The 18,937-nt window shown below is 38.8% G+C and overlaps 9 non-coding genes across 9 annotated transcripts; 5 read left to right on the top strand and 4 right to left on the bottom strand.

The window, feature by feature from the left end:
- Positions 1 to 1,775: 1,775 nt before the first annotated feature.
- TRNAV-CAC lies at positions 1,776 to 1,859 on the bottom strand. The gene has a single exon. It is a non-coding gene; the product is annotated as a tRNA-Val (tRNA).
- A 519-nt stretch (positions 1,860 to 2,378) lies between these two features.
- Positions 2,379 to 2,453, top strand: TRNAN-GUU. The gene has a single exon. It is a non-coding gene; the product is annotated as a tRNA-Asn (tRNA).
- Positions 2,454 to 2,595: 142 nt separating this feature from the next.
- On the bottom strand, positions 2,596 to 2,679 carry TRNAL-CAA. Its single transcript has one exon. It is a non-coding gene; the product is annotated as a tRNA-Leu (tRNA).
- A 522-nt stretch (positions 2,680 to 3,201) lies between these two features.
- On the top strand, positions 3,202 to 3,275 carry TRNAN-GUU. The gene has a single exon. It is a non-coding gene; the product is annotated as a tRNA-Asn (tRNA).
- An 877-nt stretch (positions 3,276 to 4,152) lies between these two features.
- TRNAN-GUU lies at positions 4,153 to 4,226 on the top strand. The gene has a single exon. It is a non-coding gene; the product is annotated as a tRNA-Asn (tRNA).
- A 230-nt stretch (positions 4,227 to 4,456) lies between these two features.
- TRNAL-UAA lies at positions 4,457 to 4,540 on the bottom strand. Its single transcript has one exon. It is a non-coding gene; the product is annotated as a tRNA-Leu (tRNA).
- Positions 4,541 to 5,148: 608 nt separating this feature from the next.
- Positions 5,149 to 5,222, top strand: TRNAK-CUU. The gene has a single exon. It is a non-coding gene; the product is annotated as a tRNA-Lys (tRNA).
- A 270-nt stretch (positions 5,223 to 5,492) lies between these two features.
- TRNAL-CAA lies at positions 5,493 to 5,576 on the bottom strand. The gene has a single exon. It is a non-coding gene; the product is annotated as a tRNA-Leu (tRNA).
- Positions 5,577 to 6,099: 523 nt separating this feature from the next.
- Positions 6,100 to 6,173, top strand: TRNAN-GUU. The gene has a single exon. It is a non-coding gene; the product is annotated as a tRNA-Asn (tRNA).
- Positions 6,174 to 18,937: the final 12,764 nt, after the last annotated feature.

Here is an 18,937-nt window from a genome sequence, read left to right as displayed (position 1 = left end):
AAGAAACATTTCTTGCAAGGGTCTGAAAACCTATCCATAGTAGATTCAGTTTAAAACCGTGAGAGATACCGAGACGTAACGAACGAAAGCAGACAATATCAACTAACGGTAGTCTTGGATTGTAACAAAATATTGGCTGGAATAGCTCAGTTTGCACCAGGTTGGAGGTTCAAGCCCTCCTTCTAGCGATGTGTGAATGAAGCGTGCCTTATAATTGTGTTTGGTACTTCTCCCTGGTACAAATTTTCAATCAACATCGATTTGGGAGGGTCTCATATACGAGAACTGACAAAACAATCATGTTTTGACGCTTTTAATGTTCACAATTGATATCCACCACGGAACGAGTTCCCTTTCTTAGCGTTGAAAAGTTAGACACGAGCCCATAACAGTGGTAGTAGATATTATCCACTTTGCCACGAGTTTTGCCTAACCAATAAACATCGATGGATGTTAGAAGTGGAATTTGAACCCACGCCCTCTTACGAGGACCAGAACTTGGCTGACTCGTTTTAAAACTGTTTGGCTGACGACGATACGTAACGGATTAAAATAGATAATATCTACTGGCTGTTGGAGAGAGAAACGAAACAATCCTAATAAGGGTTCGAAAACCTCTCCCTAATAGGCTAGGCGCGTTTTAAAACTGTGAGGCTCATGGCAATACCTACTGGGCAAGAATGAACAATGTCTACTGGCAGTGGGTTTAGAATTTTACAAATGAAATAAGAGCTAGCCACTAGGCGATGTGCTAGTGAGGATGCTTGGCACTCAGAAGGGATCGATAGTGAGATCCCACATCGATTAGAGAGGTGAAGAAACATTTCTTGCAAGGGTCTGAAAACCTATCCGTAGTAGATTCGGTTTAAAACCGTGAGGGAGATATCGAGACGTAACGAACGAAAGCAGACAATATCAACTAATGGTGGTCTTGGATTATAGCAAATGATTGGCTGGAATAGCTCAGTTGGTTAGAGCCTGTCAAGGTCGGAGGTTCAAGCTCTCCTTTTAGCGATGTGTGTATGAAGCAAGCCTTATAACTACTGGGCAAGAATGAACAATGTCTACTGGCAGTGGGTTTAGAATTTTACAAATGAAATAAGAGCTAGTCACTAGGCGATGTGCTAGCGAGGATGCTTGGTACTCAGAAGGGATCGATAGTGAGATCCCACATCGATTAGAGAGGTGAAGAAACATTTCTTGCAAGGGTCTGAAAACCTATCCATAGTAGATTCGGTTTAAAACCGTGAGGGAGATATCGAGACGTAACGAACGAAAGCAGACAATATCAACTAATGGTGGTCTTGGATTATAGCAAATGATTGGCTGGAATAGCTCAGTTGGTTAGAGCCTGTCAAGGTCGGAGGTTCAAGCCCTCCTTTTAGCGATGTGTGTATGAAGCATGCCTTATAATTGTGGCTGGAATAGCTCAGTTGGTTAGAGCCTGTCAAGGTCGGAGGTTCAAGCCCTCCTTTTAGCGATGTGTGTATGAAGCATGCCTTATAATTGTGTTTGGTTCTTATCCTCCCTGGTAGAAATTTTCAATCAACATCGATTTGTGATGGTCTCGTGTACGAGAACTAACTAAACAATCATGTTTTGACACTTTTAAAAAGCAGTGCTTCCACCACGAAACCAGTTCCATTTCTTAGCGTAGAAAATTTCGACACAATCCCATAACGGTTGTTAGTAGATACTATCCACTTTGGCACGGTATTAGTAGATATTATCAACTCTGGAATGAGTTTTGCCTAACAATAAACATGGATGGATGTCATCAGAAGTGGGATTTGAACCCACGCCCTCTTACGAGAACCAAAACGTGAGTCTGGCGCCTTAGACCACTCGGCCATCCTGACTACTAATTGTGCATTCCTAGATTGGTTTGGGAGGGGAATTTATCATTCCGTATATGGGTGTGTAAACGTCTCCCAAGTAGACGCGTTTTAAAACTGTGAGGCTGACGACGATACGTAACGGATTAAAATAGATAATATCTACTGGCTGTTGGAGAGAGGAACGAAACAATCCTAATAATGGTGCGAAAACCTCTCCCTAATAGGCGCATTTTAAAACTGTGAGGCTCAGGGCAATACGTACTGGGCAAGGATGAACAATGGCTGGCAGTGGGCTTGGACTTTTACAAATGAACTCAGAGCTAGTCACTAGGCGATGTGCCAGTGAGGACTCTTGGCACTCACAAGGGGTCGATAGTGAGATCCCACATCGATTAGAGAGGTGAAGAAACATTTCTTGCAAGGGTCTGAAAACCTATCCATACTAGATTCGGTTTAAAATTGTGAGGGAGATACCGAGACGTAACGAACGAAAGAAGACAATATCAAGTAACGGTGGTCTTGGATTGTAACAAATGATTGGCTGGAATAGCTTAGTTGGTTAGAGCGTGTGGCTGTTAACCCACAAGGTCAAAGGTTCAAGCCCTCCTTCTAGCGATGTGTCAATGAAGCATGCCAATGAAGCATGCCTTATAATTGTGTTGTGAAGGTCTCACGAGAACAACACAATCCCGTAACAGTTGTTAGTAGATATTATCCACTTTGGCACGAGTTTTGCCTAACAATAAACATGGATGGATGTTAGAAGTGGGATTTGAACCCACGCCCTCTTACGTGGACCAGAACTTGAGTCTGTCGCCTTAGACCACTCAGCCATCCTGACCACTAATTGTGCATTCCTAGATTGGTTTGGGAGAGGAATTTATCATTCCATATATGGGTGTGTAAACATCTCCCAAGTAGACGCGTTTAAAAACTGTGAGGCTGACGACGATACGTAATGGATTAAAATAGATAATATCTACTAGCTGTTGGAGAGAGGAACGAAACAATCCTAATAAGGGTGCGAAAACCTCTTCCTAATAGGCGCGTTTTAAATCTGTGACACTCATGGTAATACCTACTGGGCAAGGATGAACAATGTCTGCTGGTTGTGGGCTTGGACTTTTACAAATGAAATCAGAGCTAGTCACTAGGCGATGTGCCAGTGAGGACGCTTGGTACTCAGAAGGGGTCGATAGTGAGATCCCACATCGATTAGAGAGGTGAAGAAACATTTCTTGCAAGGGTTTGAAAACCTATCCATAGTAGATTCGGTTTAAAACCGTGAGGGAGATACCGAGACGTAACGAACGAAAGCAGACAATATCAACTAACGGTGGTCTCGGATTGTAGCAAATGATTGGCTGGAATAGCTTAGTTGGTTAGAGCGTGTGGCTGTTAACCACAAGGTTGGAGGTTCAAGTCTTCCTTCTAGCGATGTGTGAATGAAGCATGCCTTATAATTGTGTTTGGTGCTTCTCCTCCCTAGTATAAATTTTCAATCAACATCGATTTGTGATGGTCTCGTGTACGAGAACTAATTAAACAATCATATTTTGACACTTTTAAAAAGTAGTGCTGAGTTCACAATTGATATCCACCACGGAACGAGTTCCATTTCTTAGCGTTGAAAAGTTCGACACAAGCCCGGTAGTAGATATTATCCACTTTAGTACGAGTTTGTCCTAACAAAATAACATGGATGGATGTAAAAAGTGGGATTTGAACCCACGCCCTCTTACGAGGACCAAAAAGTTGAGTTTAGCGCCTTAGACCACTCTACCATCCTGACAATTAATTGTGCATTCCTTGATTGTTTTGGGAGGGGAATTTATCATTCCGTATATGGGTGTGTAAACGTCTCCCAGGTAGACGCGTTTTAAAATTGTGAGGCTGACGATGATACGTAACAGATTAAAATAGATAATATCTACTGGTTGTTGGAGAGAGGAACGAAACAATCCTAATAAGGGTGCGAAAACCTCTCCCTAATAGGCGCGTTTTAAAACTGTGAGGCTCATGGCAATACGTACTGGGCAAGGATGAACAATGTCTGCTGGCAGTGGGCTTGGACTTTTACAAATGAACTCAGAGCTAGTCACTAGGCGATGTGCCAGTGAGGACTCTTGGCACTCACGAGGGGTCGATAGTGAGATCCCACATCGATTAGAGAGGTGAAGAAACATTTCTTGCAAGGGTCTGAAAACCTATCCATAGTAGATTCGGTTTAAAACCGTGAGGGAGATACCGAGACGTAACAAACGAAAGCATAAAATATCAACTAACGGTGGTCTTGGATTATAGCAAATGATTGGCTGGAATAGCTTAGTTGGTTAGAGCGTGTGGCTGTTAATCACAAGGTTGGAGGTTCAAGCCCTCCTTTTAGCGATGTGAGAATGAAGCATGCCCTATAATTGTGTTTGATGCTTCTCCTCCCTGGTAAAAATTTTCAATCAAACTCGATTTGTGATGGTCTCGAGAACTAGTACACAATTGATATCCACCACGGAACCAGTTCCATTTCTTAGCGTTGAAAATTTCAACACAATCCCATAACGGTTGTTAGTAGATATTATCCACTTTGGCACGAGTTTTGCCTAACAATAAACAAGGATCGATGTCAGAAGTGGGATTTGAACCCACGCCCTCTTACGAGGACCAGAACTTAAGTCTGGCGCCTTAAACCACTCGGCCATCCTGACTACTAATTGTGCATTCCTGGATTGGTTTGGGAGGGGAATTTATCATTCCGTATATGGGTGTGTAAACGTCTCCCAAGTAGACGCGTTTAAAAACTGTGAGGCTGACGACGATACGTAACGAATTCCGTATATGGGTGTGTAAACGTCTCCCAAGTAGACGCGTTTAAAAACTGTGAGGCTGACGACGATACGTAACGAATTAAAATAGATAATATCTACTGGCTGTTGGAGAGAGGAACAGAGGAACGAAACAATCCTAATAAGGGTGCGAAAACCTCTCCCTAATAGGCGCGTTTTAAAACTGTGAGGCTCATGGCAATACCTACTGGGCAAGGATGAACAATGTCTGGTAGTAGTGGGCTTGGACTTTTACAAATGAAATCAGAGCTTGTCACTAGGCGATGTGCCAGTGAGGACGCTTGGCACTCAGAAGGGGGTCGATAGTGAGATCCCACATCGATTAGAGAGGTGAAGAAACATTTCTTGCAAGGGTCTGAAAACCTATCCATAGTAGATTCGGTTTAAAACCGTGAGGGAGATACCAAGACGTAACGAACGGAAGCAGACAATATCAACTAATGGTGGTCTTGGATTATAGCGAATGATTGGCTGGAATAGCTTAGTTGGTTAGAGTGTGTGGCTCTTAACCACAAGGTCAGAGGTTCAAGCCCTCCTTCTAGCGATGTGTGAATGAAGCATGCCTTATAATTGTGTTTGGTGCTTCTCCTCCCTGGTATAAATTTTCAATCAACATCGATTTGTGATGGTCTCGTGTACGAGAACTAACTAAACAATCATGTTTTGACACTTTTAAAAAGTAGTGCTGAGTACACAATTGATATCCACCAAGGAACGAGTTCCATTTCTTAGCGTTGAAAAGTTCGACACAAGCCCGGTAGTAGATATTATCCACTTTGGTACGAGTTTTGCCTAACAAAATAACATGGATGGATGTCAAAAGTGGGATTTGAACCCACGCCCTCTTACGAAGACCAGAACTTGAGTCTGGCACCTTAGACCACTCGACCATCCTGACTACTAGTTGTGCATTCCTTGATTGTTTTAGGAGGGGAATTTATCATTCCGTATACGGGTGTGTAAACGTCTCCCAAGTAGACGCGTTTTAAAATTGTGAGGCTGACGACGATACGTAACGGATTAAAATAGATAATATCTACTGGCTGTTGGAGAGAGGAACGAAACAATCCTAATAAGGGTGCGAAAACCTCTCCCTAATAGGCGCGTTTTAAAACTGTGAGGCTCATGGCAATACCTACTGGGCAAGGATGAACAATGTCTGGTAGTAGTGGGCTTGGACTTTTACAAATGAAATCAGAGCTTGTCACTAGGCGATGTGCCAGTGAGGACGCTTGGCACTCAGAAGGGGGTCGATAGTGAGATCCCACATCGATTAGAGAGGTGAAGAAACATTTCTTGCAAGGGTCTGAAAACCTATCCATAGTAGATTCGGTTTAAAACCGTGAGGGAGATACCAAGACGTAACGAACGGAAGCAGACAATATCAACTAATGGTGGTCTTGGATTGTAGCAAATGATTGGCTGGAATAGCTCAGTTGGTTAGAGCGTGTGGCTGTTAACCACAAGGTCGGAGGTTCAAGCCCTCCTTCTAGCGATGTGTGAATGAAGCATGCCCTATAATTGTGTTTGGTTCTTCTCCTCCACCCTGGTCTAAATTTTCAATCAACATCGATTTGTGATGGTCTCGTGTACGAGAACTAACTAAACAATCATGTTTTGACACTTTTAAAAAGTAGTGCAGAGTACACAATTGATATCCACCAAGGAACGAGTCCCATTTCTTAGCGTTGAAAAGTTCGACACAAGCCCGTAGTAGATAGGTAGTAGATATTATCCACTTTGGTACGAGTTTTGCCTAACAAAATAACATGGATGGATGTCAAAAAGTGGGATTTGAACCCACGCCCTCTTACGAAGACCAGAACTTGAGTCTTGCACCTTAGACCACTCGACCATCCTGACTACTAGTTGTGCATTCCTTGATTGTTTTAGGAGGGGAATTTATCATTCCGTATACGGGTGTGTAAACGTCTCCCAAGTAGACGCGTTTTAAAATTGTGAGGCTGACGACGATACGTAACGGATTAAAATAGATAATATCTACTGGCTGTTGGAGAGAGGAACGAAACAATCTTAATAAGGGTGCGAAAACTTCTCCCTAATAGGCGCGTTTTAAAACTGTGAGACTCATGGCAATACCTCCTAGGCAAGAATGAACAATGTCTGTTAGTAGTGGGCTTGGTGTTTTACAAATGAAATCAGAGCTAGTTACTAGGCGATGTGCCAGTGAGGACTCTTGGCATTCAGAAGTAGTTGATAGTGAGATCCCAGATCATGAAAAATGTCTGCTAGCAGTGGGCTTGGACTTTTACAAATGAAATCAGAGCTAGTTACTTGGCACAACAAATGAAATCAGAGCTAGTTACTAAGCGATGTGCCAGTGAGGACTCTTGGCATTCAGAAGGAGTTGATAGTGAGATCCCAGATCATGAACAATGTCTGCTAGCAGTGGGCTTGGACTTTTACAAATGAAATCAGAGCTAGTTACTAGGTGATTTGCTAGTGAAGACTCTTGGCATTCAGAAGGAGTTGATAGTGAGATCCCAGATCGATTAGAGAGAACGACAATGCGTAACGGATTAAAGTAGATAATATCTATTGACTGTTGGAGAGAGGAACGATGCGTAACGGATTAAAGTAGATAATATCTATTGGCTGTTGGAGAGAGGAACGAAACAATCCTAATAATGGTGCGAAAACCTCTCCCTAATAGGCACGTTTTAAAATTGTGAGACTCATGGCAATACCTACTATAGGGGGCCATGCAAATGCAAACACATGCAATCATGATTTAAGGACATATCTCTAATCATCTTAAGGGGTGCCTCGACAAATTGGATGTGTAGTACTTCCCTACACACAATTCACACGTGTGAGTGTGAATCTCCAGGGCGCTCGCACACCTTTTGTCCCTCTTGTCAAGCTAATCTGTAGCGACGTCCAGAGGTCAGCGAAACTCCATAGTGTCATGCACCTCATGAACACCCTCATCTGTGTGCATTTATGCTCGTGCACATTCGCACTCATCATCATACTGTGCGCATCCGCACTCATCATCTCTAAAGGAAGTAGCCCTATGCTTATGATTGTACAATATGCATGAGGTCCCTCTAAATCCATCATAATGTCTCTTCTGACACAACCTTCTAGTCTCATCTCTTTGTTAATCTAGGTAATACATACTCATGGATATTTATATTAATATCATTTTCATGCTCTTAGAGTTGTGTCCTATGTCGATCTAATGACATGATGCAATATGGCACTCATCATCATATAACATGCTCAATATGGAAAACATCATCATATTAAGGTAAAACATCATGCAATCATCATACTCATCATATTAAGGTAAAACATCACGCAATCATCATACTCATCATATTGCCATAAAGTGCATCAAGCATATCAAATACGTCATTCATCGAAATATATATATACTATGCACATCATCAAACATCATAACTCATATATCATCATAACTCATACATTATCATACATTCGTACATCATCATATACTAGTATACGACATCATACATCGTCATAACTCATACATCATCACATACTATCATATGACATCGTCCGACACAGTTCATACATCATCATAATTTATACAATTTTTAGCCTATCCTATAGTAAGTTCACTTACCTGATTAGCTTAGGCGAGTGTTATCAATTTATCCTTAATGAAAGTTCGATTTTGTCCTTTGTATTCAAGTCAACCTATATGAATCCATGATATCAATTTCCCGTTCAACTTTCTAACTCTTACAATGGTTCATGTGCTAGACTTCATGCGAGCATTACAGACTTTGCATGAGTAAAGTCTTGGAACGGTTATAACATCCATCTATATAATATATATATATATATATCACTCTATTTTTATTAAGATTTCATTTTCTAGTATTACCATCTTAAGAATTTGATGGAATTATTTGAAGTGACAGTATTTCGTGCTTTCTTGCCATTTGATATTTAATTTGACCTTTCATTTTCTATATGTACTCTCCTTATCTTTTAATATTTGTTGCCTTATGATATTTCTGATCTTTCATTTTTTTGTTGCCGTCTAATATTTATGATCTTTCATTTTCTTATTGATATTTAATCTGATCTTCCATTTTCTTTGTGTGTACATGTACCTCCCTTTATCTTTTAATTTGTGTTCAGAAATATTTTCTCTTACTTCCAAATCTTTCACATTTATTATTAGCCAATTTTTAATCAGTTCTTTACTCTTAATTTTTTTTTTTGTTTTATTTTGTTGTTAATAGTATTATGTATTTTCCCTTTTTTTTCTTTTGATTTTGTTAGGCCTTTCTCCTGCCTATTTTTATTCTCTATATTCTAATGGATTCTTCTTCCCCAAATCTTTCATGTTTCTACATTTTTGTTTTCTTGTTTCAATTTTGGATTCTCTGTATTTTTCTTCCTTGTATTCTAATGGATCTTTCTTTCCGAATCTTTCCTGTTTCTTTATTATTATTATTTTTTTATTCTTGATTTACATTCATAGATAGTATTAGTTTCTAATTTAATCATCATTTAGCTAATGATTTACCATAATTCATACAAAATTATTGACCTAAATAATTGTGAAGTCAAGATTTTAGATATAATTGGTTGTGATTTCCTAGAATGAAATTTAGGATAAACTAAAAGGAATGATTTAATGTGTACCATTACAACCACACCACTCTTCACGTAAATCTACGCCTACCGGTGAAGGCCATTTTCATTTTCTACGGGTGAAGGCCATTTTCGTTTTTCTCAAATCTGACGTTTTTTTTCATTCTGTTTTATTTTTTTTTTCTTTTCCAAGAATAACAACATCTCTCTCATGGAAATTTACCATTTTTTTTTTGTTTTTTTAGAATTGTTTGACAATTGGAGGAGGTGTTGAGACAGTTGTGGAAGAAGTTTGGTTGTATTAGTGGAGAGATGGTATTATTTACGATTTTATTATTATTTATTCTATTCTATTCTATTTTATTTTGTACCGTTGTTCGAACCATACTTAGTTCATAAATCCCAAGCAATACAAAGTAGTAGTCTATAGAGTGTTTTGTAAATCTCTTCTCGATTGATCTTAATAAAGTGTGCGAGTGTTTCCTATAGAGAGTTGTGTTCAACAATCTGGTATCAGAGCCAAGTTAGTGGTGGGTTATCTGATCGCTTGGAATTCTTAGTATGCTTTGTGGTTGCAACTCTGCCTGATCTTCCACATTAGAAACAATTTCTTGAGATTAGTAGTGAGTGAGTTTATTTTGTGTCGTGAGTAGTCTGTGACTCTACAAGTCTTGTGTCGAAAGAGCTTGTTTAGTATTACTGAGGTATAGCCAACACGATGGGTGATTTCCAAATCATTGGAGGATAAAAAAACTCAACAACAACAACTACAACACGTGGGCAACATGCATGATGTCCTATTTACAAGGACATGATCTTTGGGAGATCGTTGGCGGGTGTGAAACTATGCCGCTAGACGACCACAATCGGAGAAGAGATGTTAGAGCATATTTGGGATGACAAGACACCAAAAGAAGTATGGGACACGTTTATGATGTTGTTCTCAAAGAAGAACGATACGAGGCTACAACTTCTGGAGAATGAGTTGTTGTCAATTTCACAACGTGACATGACGATTGCTCAGTACTTCCACAAGGTCAAGTCGATCTATCGGGAAATTACTGAACTGGACCCGAAGTCTGCCATTGTAGAATCTTGAATGAAGAGGATTATAATCCACGGATTGCGACCAGAATAGAGAAGCTTTATTATTGCTGTACAAGGATGATCCACTTAACCATCACTTGTAGAGTTTAAAAATTTGTTAGCCAGCCAAGAAACCATAGCTAAACAAATAGGAGGCATCACATTGAAGGGTGAAGAAGAAGCACTCTACACAAGTGAAAATTTGAGCAATAATAGGTCGTCTACCAAACGTGGATACAATGGTGACAAAAGAAGAAGTCACCAAGGAACTGTACAACCAGGGAGAGCTTAGAAGAATGATAACAATAACTCTCATGGGAAGAGATATGGAGGCATTCGCTACAATTGCTGGAAGAAGGGCCACATGTCTAGAGATTGTTGGTCTAAGAAAAAATCTATCGAAAGCAATGTGGCATCCTCCAACAGGGAGATGGAGGAGGAATGGGATGTAGAGGTATTGTATGCCATAGAAGAAGATGAGCTTAACTCATGGCGATGATGGGAGACCATATCGATTATGAGAATGATTGGATCATTGATTCAGGATACACAAACCACATGATTGACAATCGAAGTGGTGCAATGGAAGAGGGGTGTCCCTTAGAGAAGGAAGTATTACCAGGCCTTGAGAAAATTGAAGAAATTCTTCTGACGGGAGAGAAAACTGAAGAGATTCTTCCACAAAAGATGGTGGAACAAACGGTACACATTTGCTAAAGTGTTGATGTGCCTAAAGATTCAAGTGATGCTAGTGTTGGTGAACAAGAAGTGACTCAACCAAGCGAACCTAGTGAAAAACAAAGGGCACCTCAACAACTAAGACAATTAGAAATAATCCAAAAGCCATGTCTAGAGTATGCCAACACAACTATTGTAGAAGACGAAGTTAATAAGCAAGAGATATATAAGGATGTGTCACAAAACTCGGTTTGGCAAAAAGTGATGGAGGAAGAAATTATAGCCCTGGAGCAAAATCAAACTTGGGAACTAGTGTCAAGATCAAGAGATGTTAAATCTATCTTTTGCAAGTGGATTTACAAAATAAAGTATACCCCGGATGGATCAATCGTGAGATACAAAACTCAGACTGTAGATCCAAGGTTCTCTCAACAATATGGACTAGACTATGATGAAACATTTAGTCCAGTGGCAAAGATCATTATTGTACAAGTTCCTTCAGTACTTACGGTAAATAAAGATTGAAAATTTTGGCAAATGGATATGAAGAATATTTTCTTGCATAGAGAGTTGGACCAGGAGATCTACATGAACCAAACAAATGGATTCGAAAATGAAGTTGGAGTCCTTAGTCAGTATCTGTGAAGTCTAAAGAAGCCTCATTTGAATGCGGCTCGATGGACCTTGAGATATGTCAATCGATATCACGATACTCGAAGATCAAGCACCAGGTATGTGTTCAAGCTCAGTTCGACAACAATTTATTGGTGTAACAAAAGACAACCAACTGTATCATTGTCAACTAGAGAAGCAGAGTACAGAGCAGCGGCGGGAGCAGCTCAAAAATGTACATGGCTGAAACTTCTGATGAAAGATTGGCACTAGAAAGTTGACTATTCGATACCACTTCAATGCAACAACCAATCTGTGATTTGTCTAGTAGAAAATTCGATGTTTCATGGCAAAACAAAGCATGTGGAAGTAGTAGACTTGTCTACTAAAGAGCTGAATACTTGCCCACATGAGAGCTTTCGCTGTGGTGCAGCGAATGAGAACTAGTACTGACGGGAGTGTTAAAATATCATCATTAGCCTAATAGGGTTAAGCCCAACCATTGCATGAGTGACTATATTTATGTTAAGAAAATGATTTAGGATTTTAGGAATAAATTTAGGAAAATGATTTAGGAATTTTAAGAATAAATTTAGGAAAATGATTTAGGAATTTTAGGAATAAATTTAGGAAAATGATTTAGGGGAAAAAGTTGAAAATTTTAGGAATAGATTGACTAAATACCCTCCACCCTATTTAGTTCATGGTCCCAAGAAACACAAAGTAAATACCCTCCACTTTACTTAGTTCATTGGTCCCAAGAAACACAAAGTAAATACCCTCCACCCTACTTAGTTCATGGTCCCAAGAAACAGTAAATACCCTTCACCCTACTTAGTTCATGGTCCCAAGAAACACAAAGTAAATAACCTCCACCCTACTTAGTTCATGGTCCCAAGAAACACAAAGTAAATACCCTCCACCCTACCTAGTTCATGGTCCCAAGAAACACAAAGTAAATACCCTCCACCCTACTTAGTTGTGTTAAAGTGTGAGAGTTCCCACATAGAGTTGTGTTAAAGTGTGAGAGTTCCCACAGAGAGTTGGTATTCAACAAATGATACATAAGGAACGAAAGTAGACAATATCAACCAACGGTTGGTCATAATAAAGTGTGCGAGAAGGAAAGTAGACAATATTAACTAATACTAGTCTTGGATTATAAGAGATGATTGGTTGGAATAGCTTAGTTGGTTAGAGTTTGTTGGAATAGCTTAATTGGTTAGAGTTTGTTGGAATAGCTTAGTTGGTTAGAATTTGTTGGAATAGCTTAGTTGGTTAGAGTTTGTGGCTGTTAACCACAATGTTGGAGGTTCAAGCCCTCTTTCTAGTGATGAGAATGAAGCATACCTTATAATTGTGTTTGGTGCTTCTCTCTAGTACAAATTTTCAAGGTGCTTCTCTCTAGTACAAATTTTCAATCAACGTTGGTTTGTTAAGCTTTTGACCCTAAGTAAATATTATCTACTTTGGCTCGCTTTTTGCCTAACAATAATATGAGATGTCAAAAGTGGGATTTTAACCCACACCATCTTACAAGGACCAGAACTTGAGTCTGGTGTCTTAGANTTGGATTATAAGAGATGATTGGTTGGAATAGCTTAGTTGGTTAGAGTTTGTTGGAATAGCTTAATTGGTTAGAGTTTGTTGGAATAGCTTAGTTGGTTAGAGTTTGTGGCTGTTAACCACAATGTTGGAGGTTCAAGCCCTCTTTCTAGTGATGAGAATGAAGCATACCTTATAATTGTGTTTGTTAAGCTTTTGACCCTAAGTAAATATTATCTACTTTGGCTCGCTTTTTGCCTAACAATAATATGAGATGTCAAAAGTGGGATTTTAACCCACACCATCTTACAAGGACCAGAACTTGAGTCTGGTGTCTTAGACCACATGAGCATCCTAACTCCTTACTATGCGTTCCAAGATTGGTTTGAGAGGGAATTTATCATTCCGTATATGGGTGTGTAAACGTCTCCCTAGTAGACGTGTTTTAATACTGTGAGGCTGATGACGATACGTAACGGATTAAAATAGATAATATCTACTAGCTGTTGGAGAGAGGAACGAAACAATCCTAATAAGGGTGCTAAAACCTCTTCCTAATAGGCGCGTTTTAAAACTGTGAGGCTGATGACAATACCTAATGGGCAAAAATGGACAATGTCTATTAGCATTACGCTTGGACTTTTACAAATGATATCAAAGCTGTCACTAGACGATGTGCCAGTGAGGACACTTGACCATTAAAAGGGGTCGATAGTGAGATCCCACATTGATTAAAGAGGTGAAGAAACATTTCTTATAAGGGTCAGAAAACCTCTCCCTAGTAGATACGGTTTAAAACCGTGAGGGAGATAATGAGACGTAACGAATGAAAGTAGACAATATCAACTAATGGTGATCTGGGATTGTAACAAATGATTGGCTGGAATAACTTCTCCCTAAATTTTTCAATCAACTTTGCTTTGTGACGTAACGTGTAAGAGAACTAACTCGAATGGTGAGTTCAATTAATATTTAAGTTCTTATCATTTGATAAAAATAATGATGCATACCTTATAATGGTGTTGGTGCTTCTCCCTAAATTTTTCAATCAAGTTTGCTTTGTGAAGTAGCGTGTAAGAGTTCAATTGATATTTAAGTTCCTTATCCTTTGATAAATAATGATGCTTTCGACCCAAGCTAAATAATGATGCTTTCGACCCAAGCCATAGTAGATATTATCCTCTTACGAGGACCAAAACTTGAGTCTGGCACCTTAGACCACTCGGCCATCTTAACTGCTTATTATGTATTCCAGGATTGGTTTGAGAGGGGAATTTAGCATTCCGTATACGGGTGTGTAAGCGTCTCCCTAGTAGACGCGTTTTAAAACTGTGAGGCTGACGACGATACGTAACGGATTAAAATAGATAATATCTACTAGCTATTAGAGAGAGGAACGAGACAATCCTAATAAGGGTGCGAAAACCTCTCCCTAATAGGTGCGTTTCAAAACTGTGAGGCCGATGACAATACCTAATGGGCAAAAATGGACAATATCTGCTAGAGGTGGGCTTGGATTGTAACAACTGATTCGCTCGAATAGCTTAGGTTATTAGAGCTGTGGTTGTTAACCACAAGGTGGTTCAAACCCTCCTTCTAGTGATGGGATTGAAGCATACATTATAACAGTGTTGGTGCTTCTCCCGAGTAGAAATTTTAAATCAACTTTGGTTTTTGACGTGTCATTTAAGACAACTAACTCGAATTTCAAGGTATTCTTAAAATTTTTTAATTTTTAAAAATCATGTTTTGACACTTTTAAAAGTTCAAGTGAGTTCAATTGATATCCAGCATGGTACGAAGTTCTTATCTTTTGATAAACTTATGATGCTTTCAACCCAAGCCCTCTTATGAGGACCAAAACTTGAGTCTGGTGCCTTAGACCACTCGACCATCCTAACTGTTTATTGTGCAATCTCGTATTGGTTTGAGAGGTTATGAAGCATTCCTTATATGGGTGTGTAAACGGTGAGGCTGATGGCAATACCTAATGGGCCAAAATGAACAATGTTTGCTAGTAGTGCGCTTGACTTTTAAAATGATATCAGAGCTAGTCACCAGGCGATGTGCCATTGAGGACGCTTGACCCTTAGAAGGGTTGGCTCTCCAAAGGATTTTATAAGTATATCACACGTCGATCGGAGAGGTAAAGAAACATTTATTACAAGGGTCTGAAAACCTTTCCTTAATAGATGCGGTTTAAAATCGTGAGGCTGACAACGATACGTAACAAATGAAATCAGACAATATCAATTAGAGGTGGGATTGGATTGTAACAAATGATTGGCTGGAATAGCTCAGTTGGCTGTTAACCACAAGGTCGGAGGTTGTCACACCCTTCTTCTAGTGATGGGAATGAAGCATAAGTTACAACGATGTTTGTTCTTCTCCCTAGTAGAATTTTTCAACCAACTACGTTTTGTGATGTGGCGTGTAATAGAACTAACTGGAACTTTGATATATTCTCAAAATTTGAAGTTTTAAAATTCATATTTTTCACACCTTTATGACTCTGGTGAGTTCAATTGATATCCACGATGGTACTTTTCGTCCATGACTTAACTTTGAAAAGTTTAAATCTTTGAAGTTCTTATCATTGGTAAACTAATGATACTTTCAACCCAAGCCCTCCAACACTAGTAGATATTATCCACTGAGATCCTTCATTGGTTTGAGGAGAATGAAGCATTCCTTATAAGGGTGTGTAAACGTCTCCCTAGTAGATACGTTTTAATACTGTGAGGGTGATAGAGCTACATAATGGACGAATACAGACAATATCTACTAGCGGTTGGAGAGAGGAATAAAACAATCCTTATAAGGGTGCATAAACCTCTTCGTAATAGACGTGTTTTAAAACTGTGAAGTTGATGAAAATACGTAATGGGGAAAAATGGACAATGTCTGCTAGTAGTGGGCTTGGACTTTTGCCAATGATATCAGAGATAGTCACCAAGCAATGTGTCAACAAGGATGGAGGTTCAAGCCCTCCTTCTATGATGGGAATGAGACATTCATTATAGTGACTTTGTTAGATATAGTGGCCATCTTCTTTACCCACAAATATTTTTCACCCAACGTTATCGAAAAAATAGAAGTAACAGGGTCTAGTGAAGAAGTGGGGAAGCAAATGGGGAAGAAGGAAAATAGGAGATAACATCTGGCTTGAGAGGTAGATTATGACGTGCAAAAAATCTTTATACACAAAATTTCGTCACAAAGAAAAATTTGGCTAACATAAGTATCAAAGTGTCTAGAAGTCTATCAATATCTCTCAATGCTTATCAATTTAGGATGTCATGTCCATAAATATTTGTGCATTTCTCATATTTATGCAAATATTCTACATTTTCATTTATTACAAATTTATTTGTCGCAAGATTTAGAATAGTTGACCGACCATGTGGGGGTCATGAGCAGCAATGTTTCAACACAAGGGGGAACAGATCGACGTGAAAGAACCCAAATGCAGTAAAGTCTTGTTCTCAAACCTTCCTCTTCGTCAACTATGTAAATCCCATGCATTTTTTTAGATATGATATCAAATAGCATACGTTTTAAACTAGAAAATAAAATTTCAAGAATTGAGCATGTGGTAATGTGATGTTAATTTAAGATTAGAAATTGACTATGGAGCACAATCTACATGTTATAGGAATTTAGATCTTTGGATTAGAACTTTAATATCAAAATTATGACATGTCTACTCTAATCATTGACTGTATTTTCAATCTTGAGCTTAGAGAAATATCAATAATTATGAAAAAAAAAACTAAATATAAAAGTTGGCGATAGTTCTAGGAAATTACTATGCAAGAATAATTAAAGCTTAGCCAAAATCGACTAGAAATAGGTCCAAAAATTTAGAAGAAAATGTAAAACACAAAGGAAAACGTTGAATTAGCCGAAATTTGAGCTTAAAACCGAACCTCGGCCTTAGAAGTTAATAGAACCCAAACCATAGGCCCGTATCTGAAGCCAGGTTCAAAAATCCAAACTCATTAGTATTTTAGCCCTTAGACACGCCTGCAGCCAACCTTCCATGACCCACTTGCTTCTATCCTAGACGGATGGCGGCGTATGTAGCGGTCGGACTTCCTACCAGGATGCCTCCTTACTCCAAGAAAACGATCCATATGCTGAGAGCATGAGGGCTTGAGGGATACGCTCTTAGCCCAACACGTGTCATCGCATGCCCAAACTTCAATCTAGCCTTGCGCAGCTTCACCTCAATCGACGTTGCGCATCTACTAGCCCGTCACCACTCAGATCCAGACCTAGAACCAACCCTACAACAAATACCATTTTTAATAACTTTTAATAATAACATTTTATAAAGGGATCCCAACCCTTCTCTTCTTTGTCTTTGCCAATGAGAGCTTTTAATAATATGAGTAGGGCGCCCGTTCAAAAAGACTAAAAAACACAAAAAAGGGACAAATTGTTCAAATTCCATCATTCTTTTCCTTTCATTCAAACTTCTCTTCTTTCTTCTCCCCTTCATCTTCATTTGTTTGTTCGAGCATCTCCATGGTACTAGCAACTTAGATGATCATCTTTTGTTCGAGCTTTTCTATTCATCTTCTCCTCTGCTTTGTTTGCTATTTGAGCATCTCTAAGATTTGAGCAACTCCAAGAACCATCCATCTATCATTCCAGCATCATCTCTTAACACAATAAATTTCTCATTTTTTTTCTTATTTTTTTTCTCTTATATTGTCAACAATATTCCCTTATATCCTATTTCTCCCGTCACCCGTTTTACTTTTGCCAATATTAACTATGATTTTTAGATCATTTTACTCCTAGAAATGGTCCGTCACCCGTTTTACTTTTGCCAATATTAACTATGATTTTTAGATCATTTTACTCCTAGAAATGGTCCCTGCCAAGATTTACTTTTGCCAATATTAACTATGATTTTTAGATCATTTTACTCCTAGAAATGGTCCCTGCCAAGATTTTTCTAGCTCCCTTCACTCTACCAAAAAGTGATCATTTTACTCCTAGAAATGGTCCCTGCCAAGATTTTTCTAGCTCCCTTCACTCTACCAAAAAGTGTGGAGTTTACTCCTAGAAATGGTCCCTGCCAAGATTTTTCTAGCTCCCTTCACTCTACCAAAAAGTGTGGAGAATTGATACAATTAAAATTTAGGGGAGATCATCCACAGCTCCCTTCACTCTACCAAAAAGTGTGGAGAATTGATACAATTAAAATTTAGGGGAGATCATCCACAGGTGACTTCATTAGTGGTCTAAAATTTTGAAAAGAATGCACTTTAAAGCTCAAAACACGTTCGTATGTGCAATCACAGTGATAATCTTTTAACATCAACGAAATGAAGTAGAGAAGGAAATGACTTATACAATATGCAAAATGTGCAATTGAAGTCTAAGATTTCACCCCAATTTCCATTCCTCAAGGCTTCTCTCCAAAGAAATGATAGGAATAAAGGATTGAAATGACTTAACAAGACATTGAAGACTAGTGAATAGAAGTGTTGAAGGATAATGTAACGCTTCTGATTCTTTTAGGCTAATTAGTGACGTCACCCTAGGCATGTTTTAATCATGTATGTGAAAATTCATAATAAATACTTTTAAAATAAAGTCATGAACTTACCTATTCAATTCAAAACAAGAATTAAAATAACATTATTTTTTAACATAAAACAAATTGCATTAAAAACACCTAATATCTACTAATTAAATTTAATACTACTGCTCTATCATGATCTATCCTGA

Source organism: Cucurbita moschata, unplaced genomic scaffold (genome assembly GCF_002738365.1).
Source record: "Cucurbita moschata cultivar Rifu unplaced genomic scaffold, Cmos_1.0 Cmo_Scf00095, whole genome shotgun sequence".
Classification (NCBI taxonomy): Eukaryota; Viridiplantae; Streptophyta; class Magnoliopsida; order Cucurbitales; family Cucurbitaceae; genus Cucurbita; species Cucurbita moschata.
Note: the sequence above shows the minus strand (reverse complement) of the source record. Positions and strands in the feature narration are given on the sequence as shown.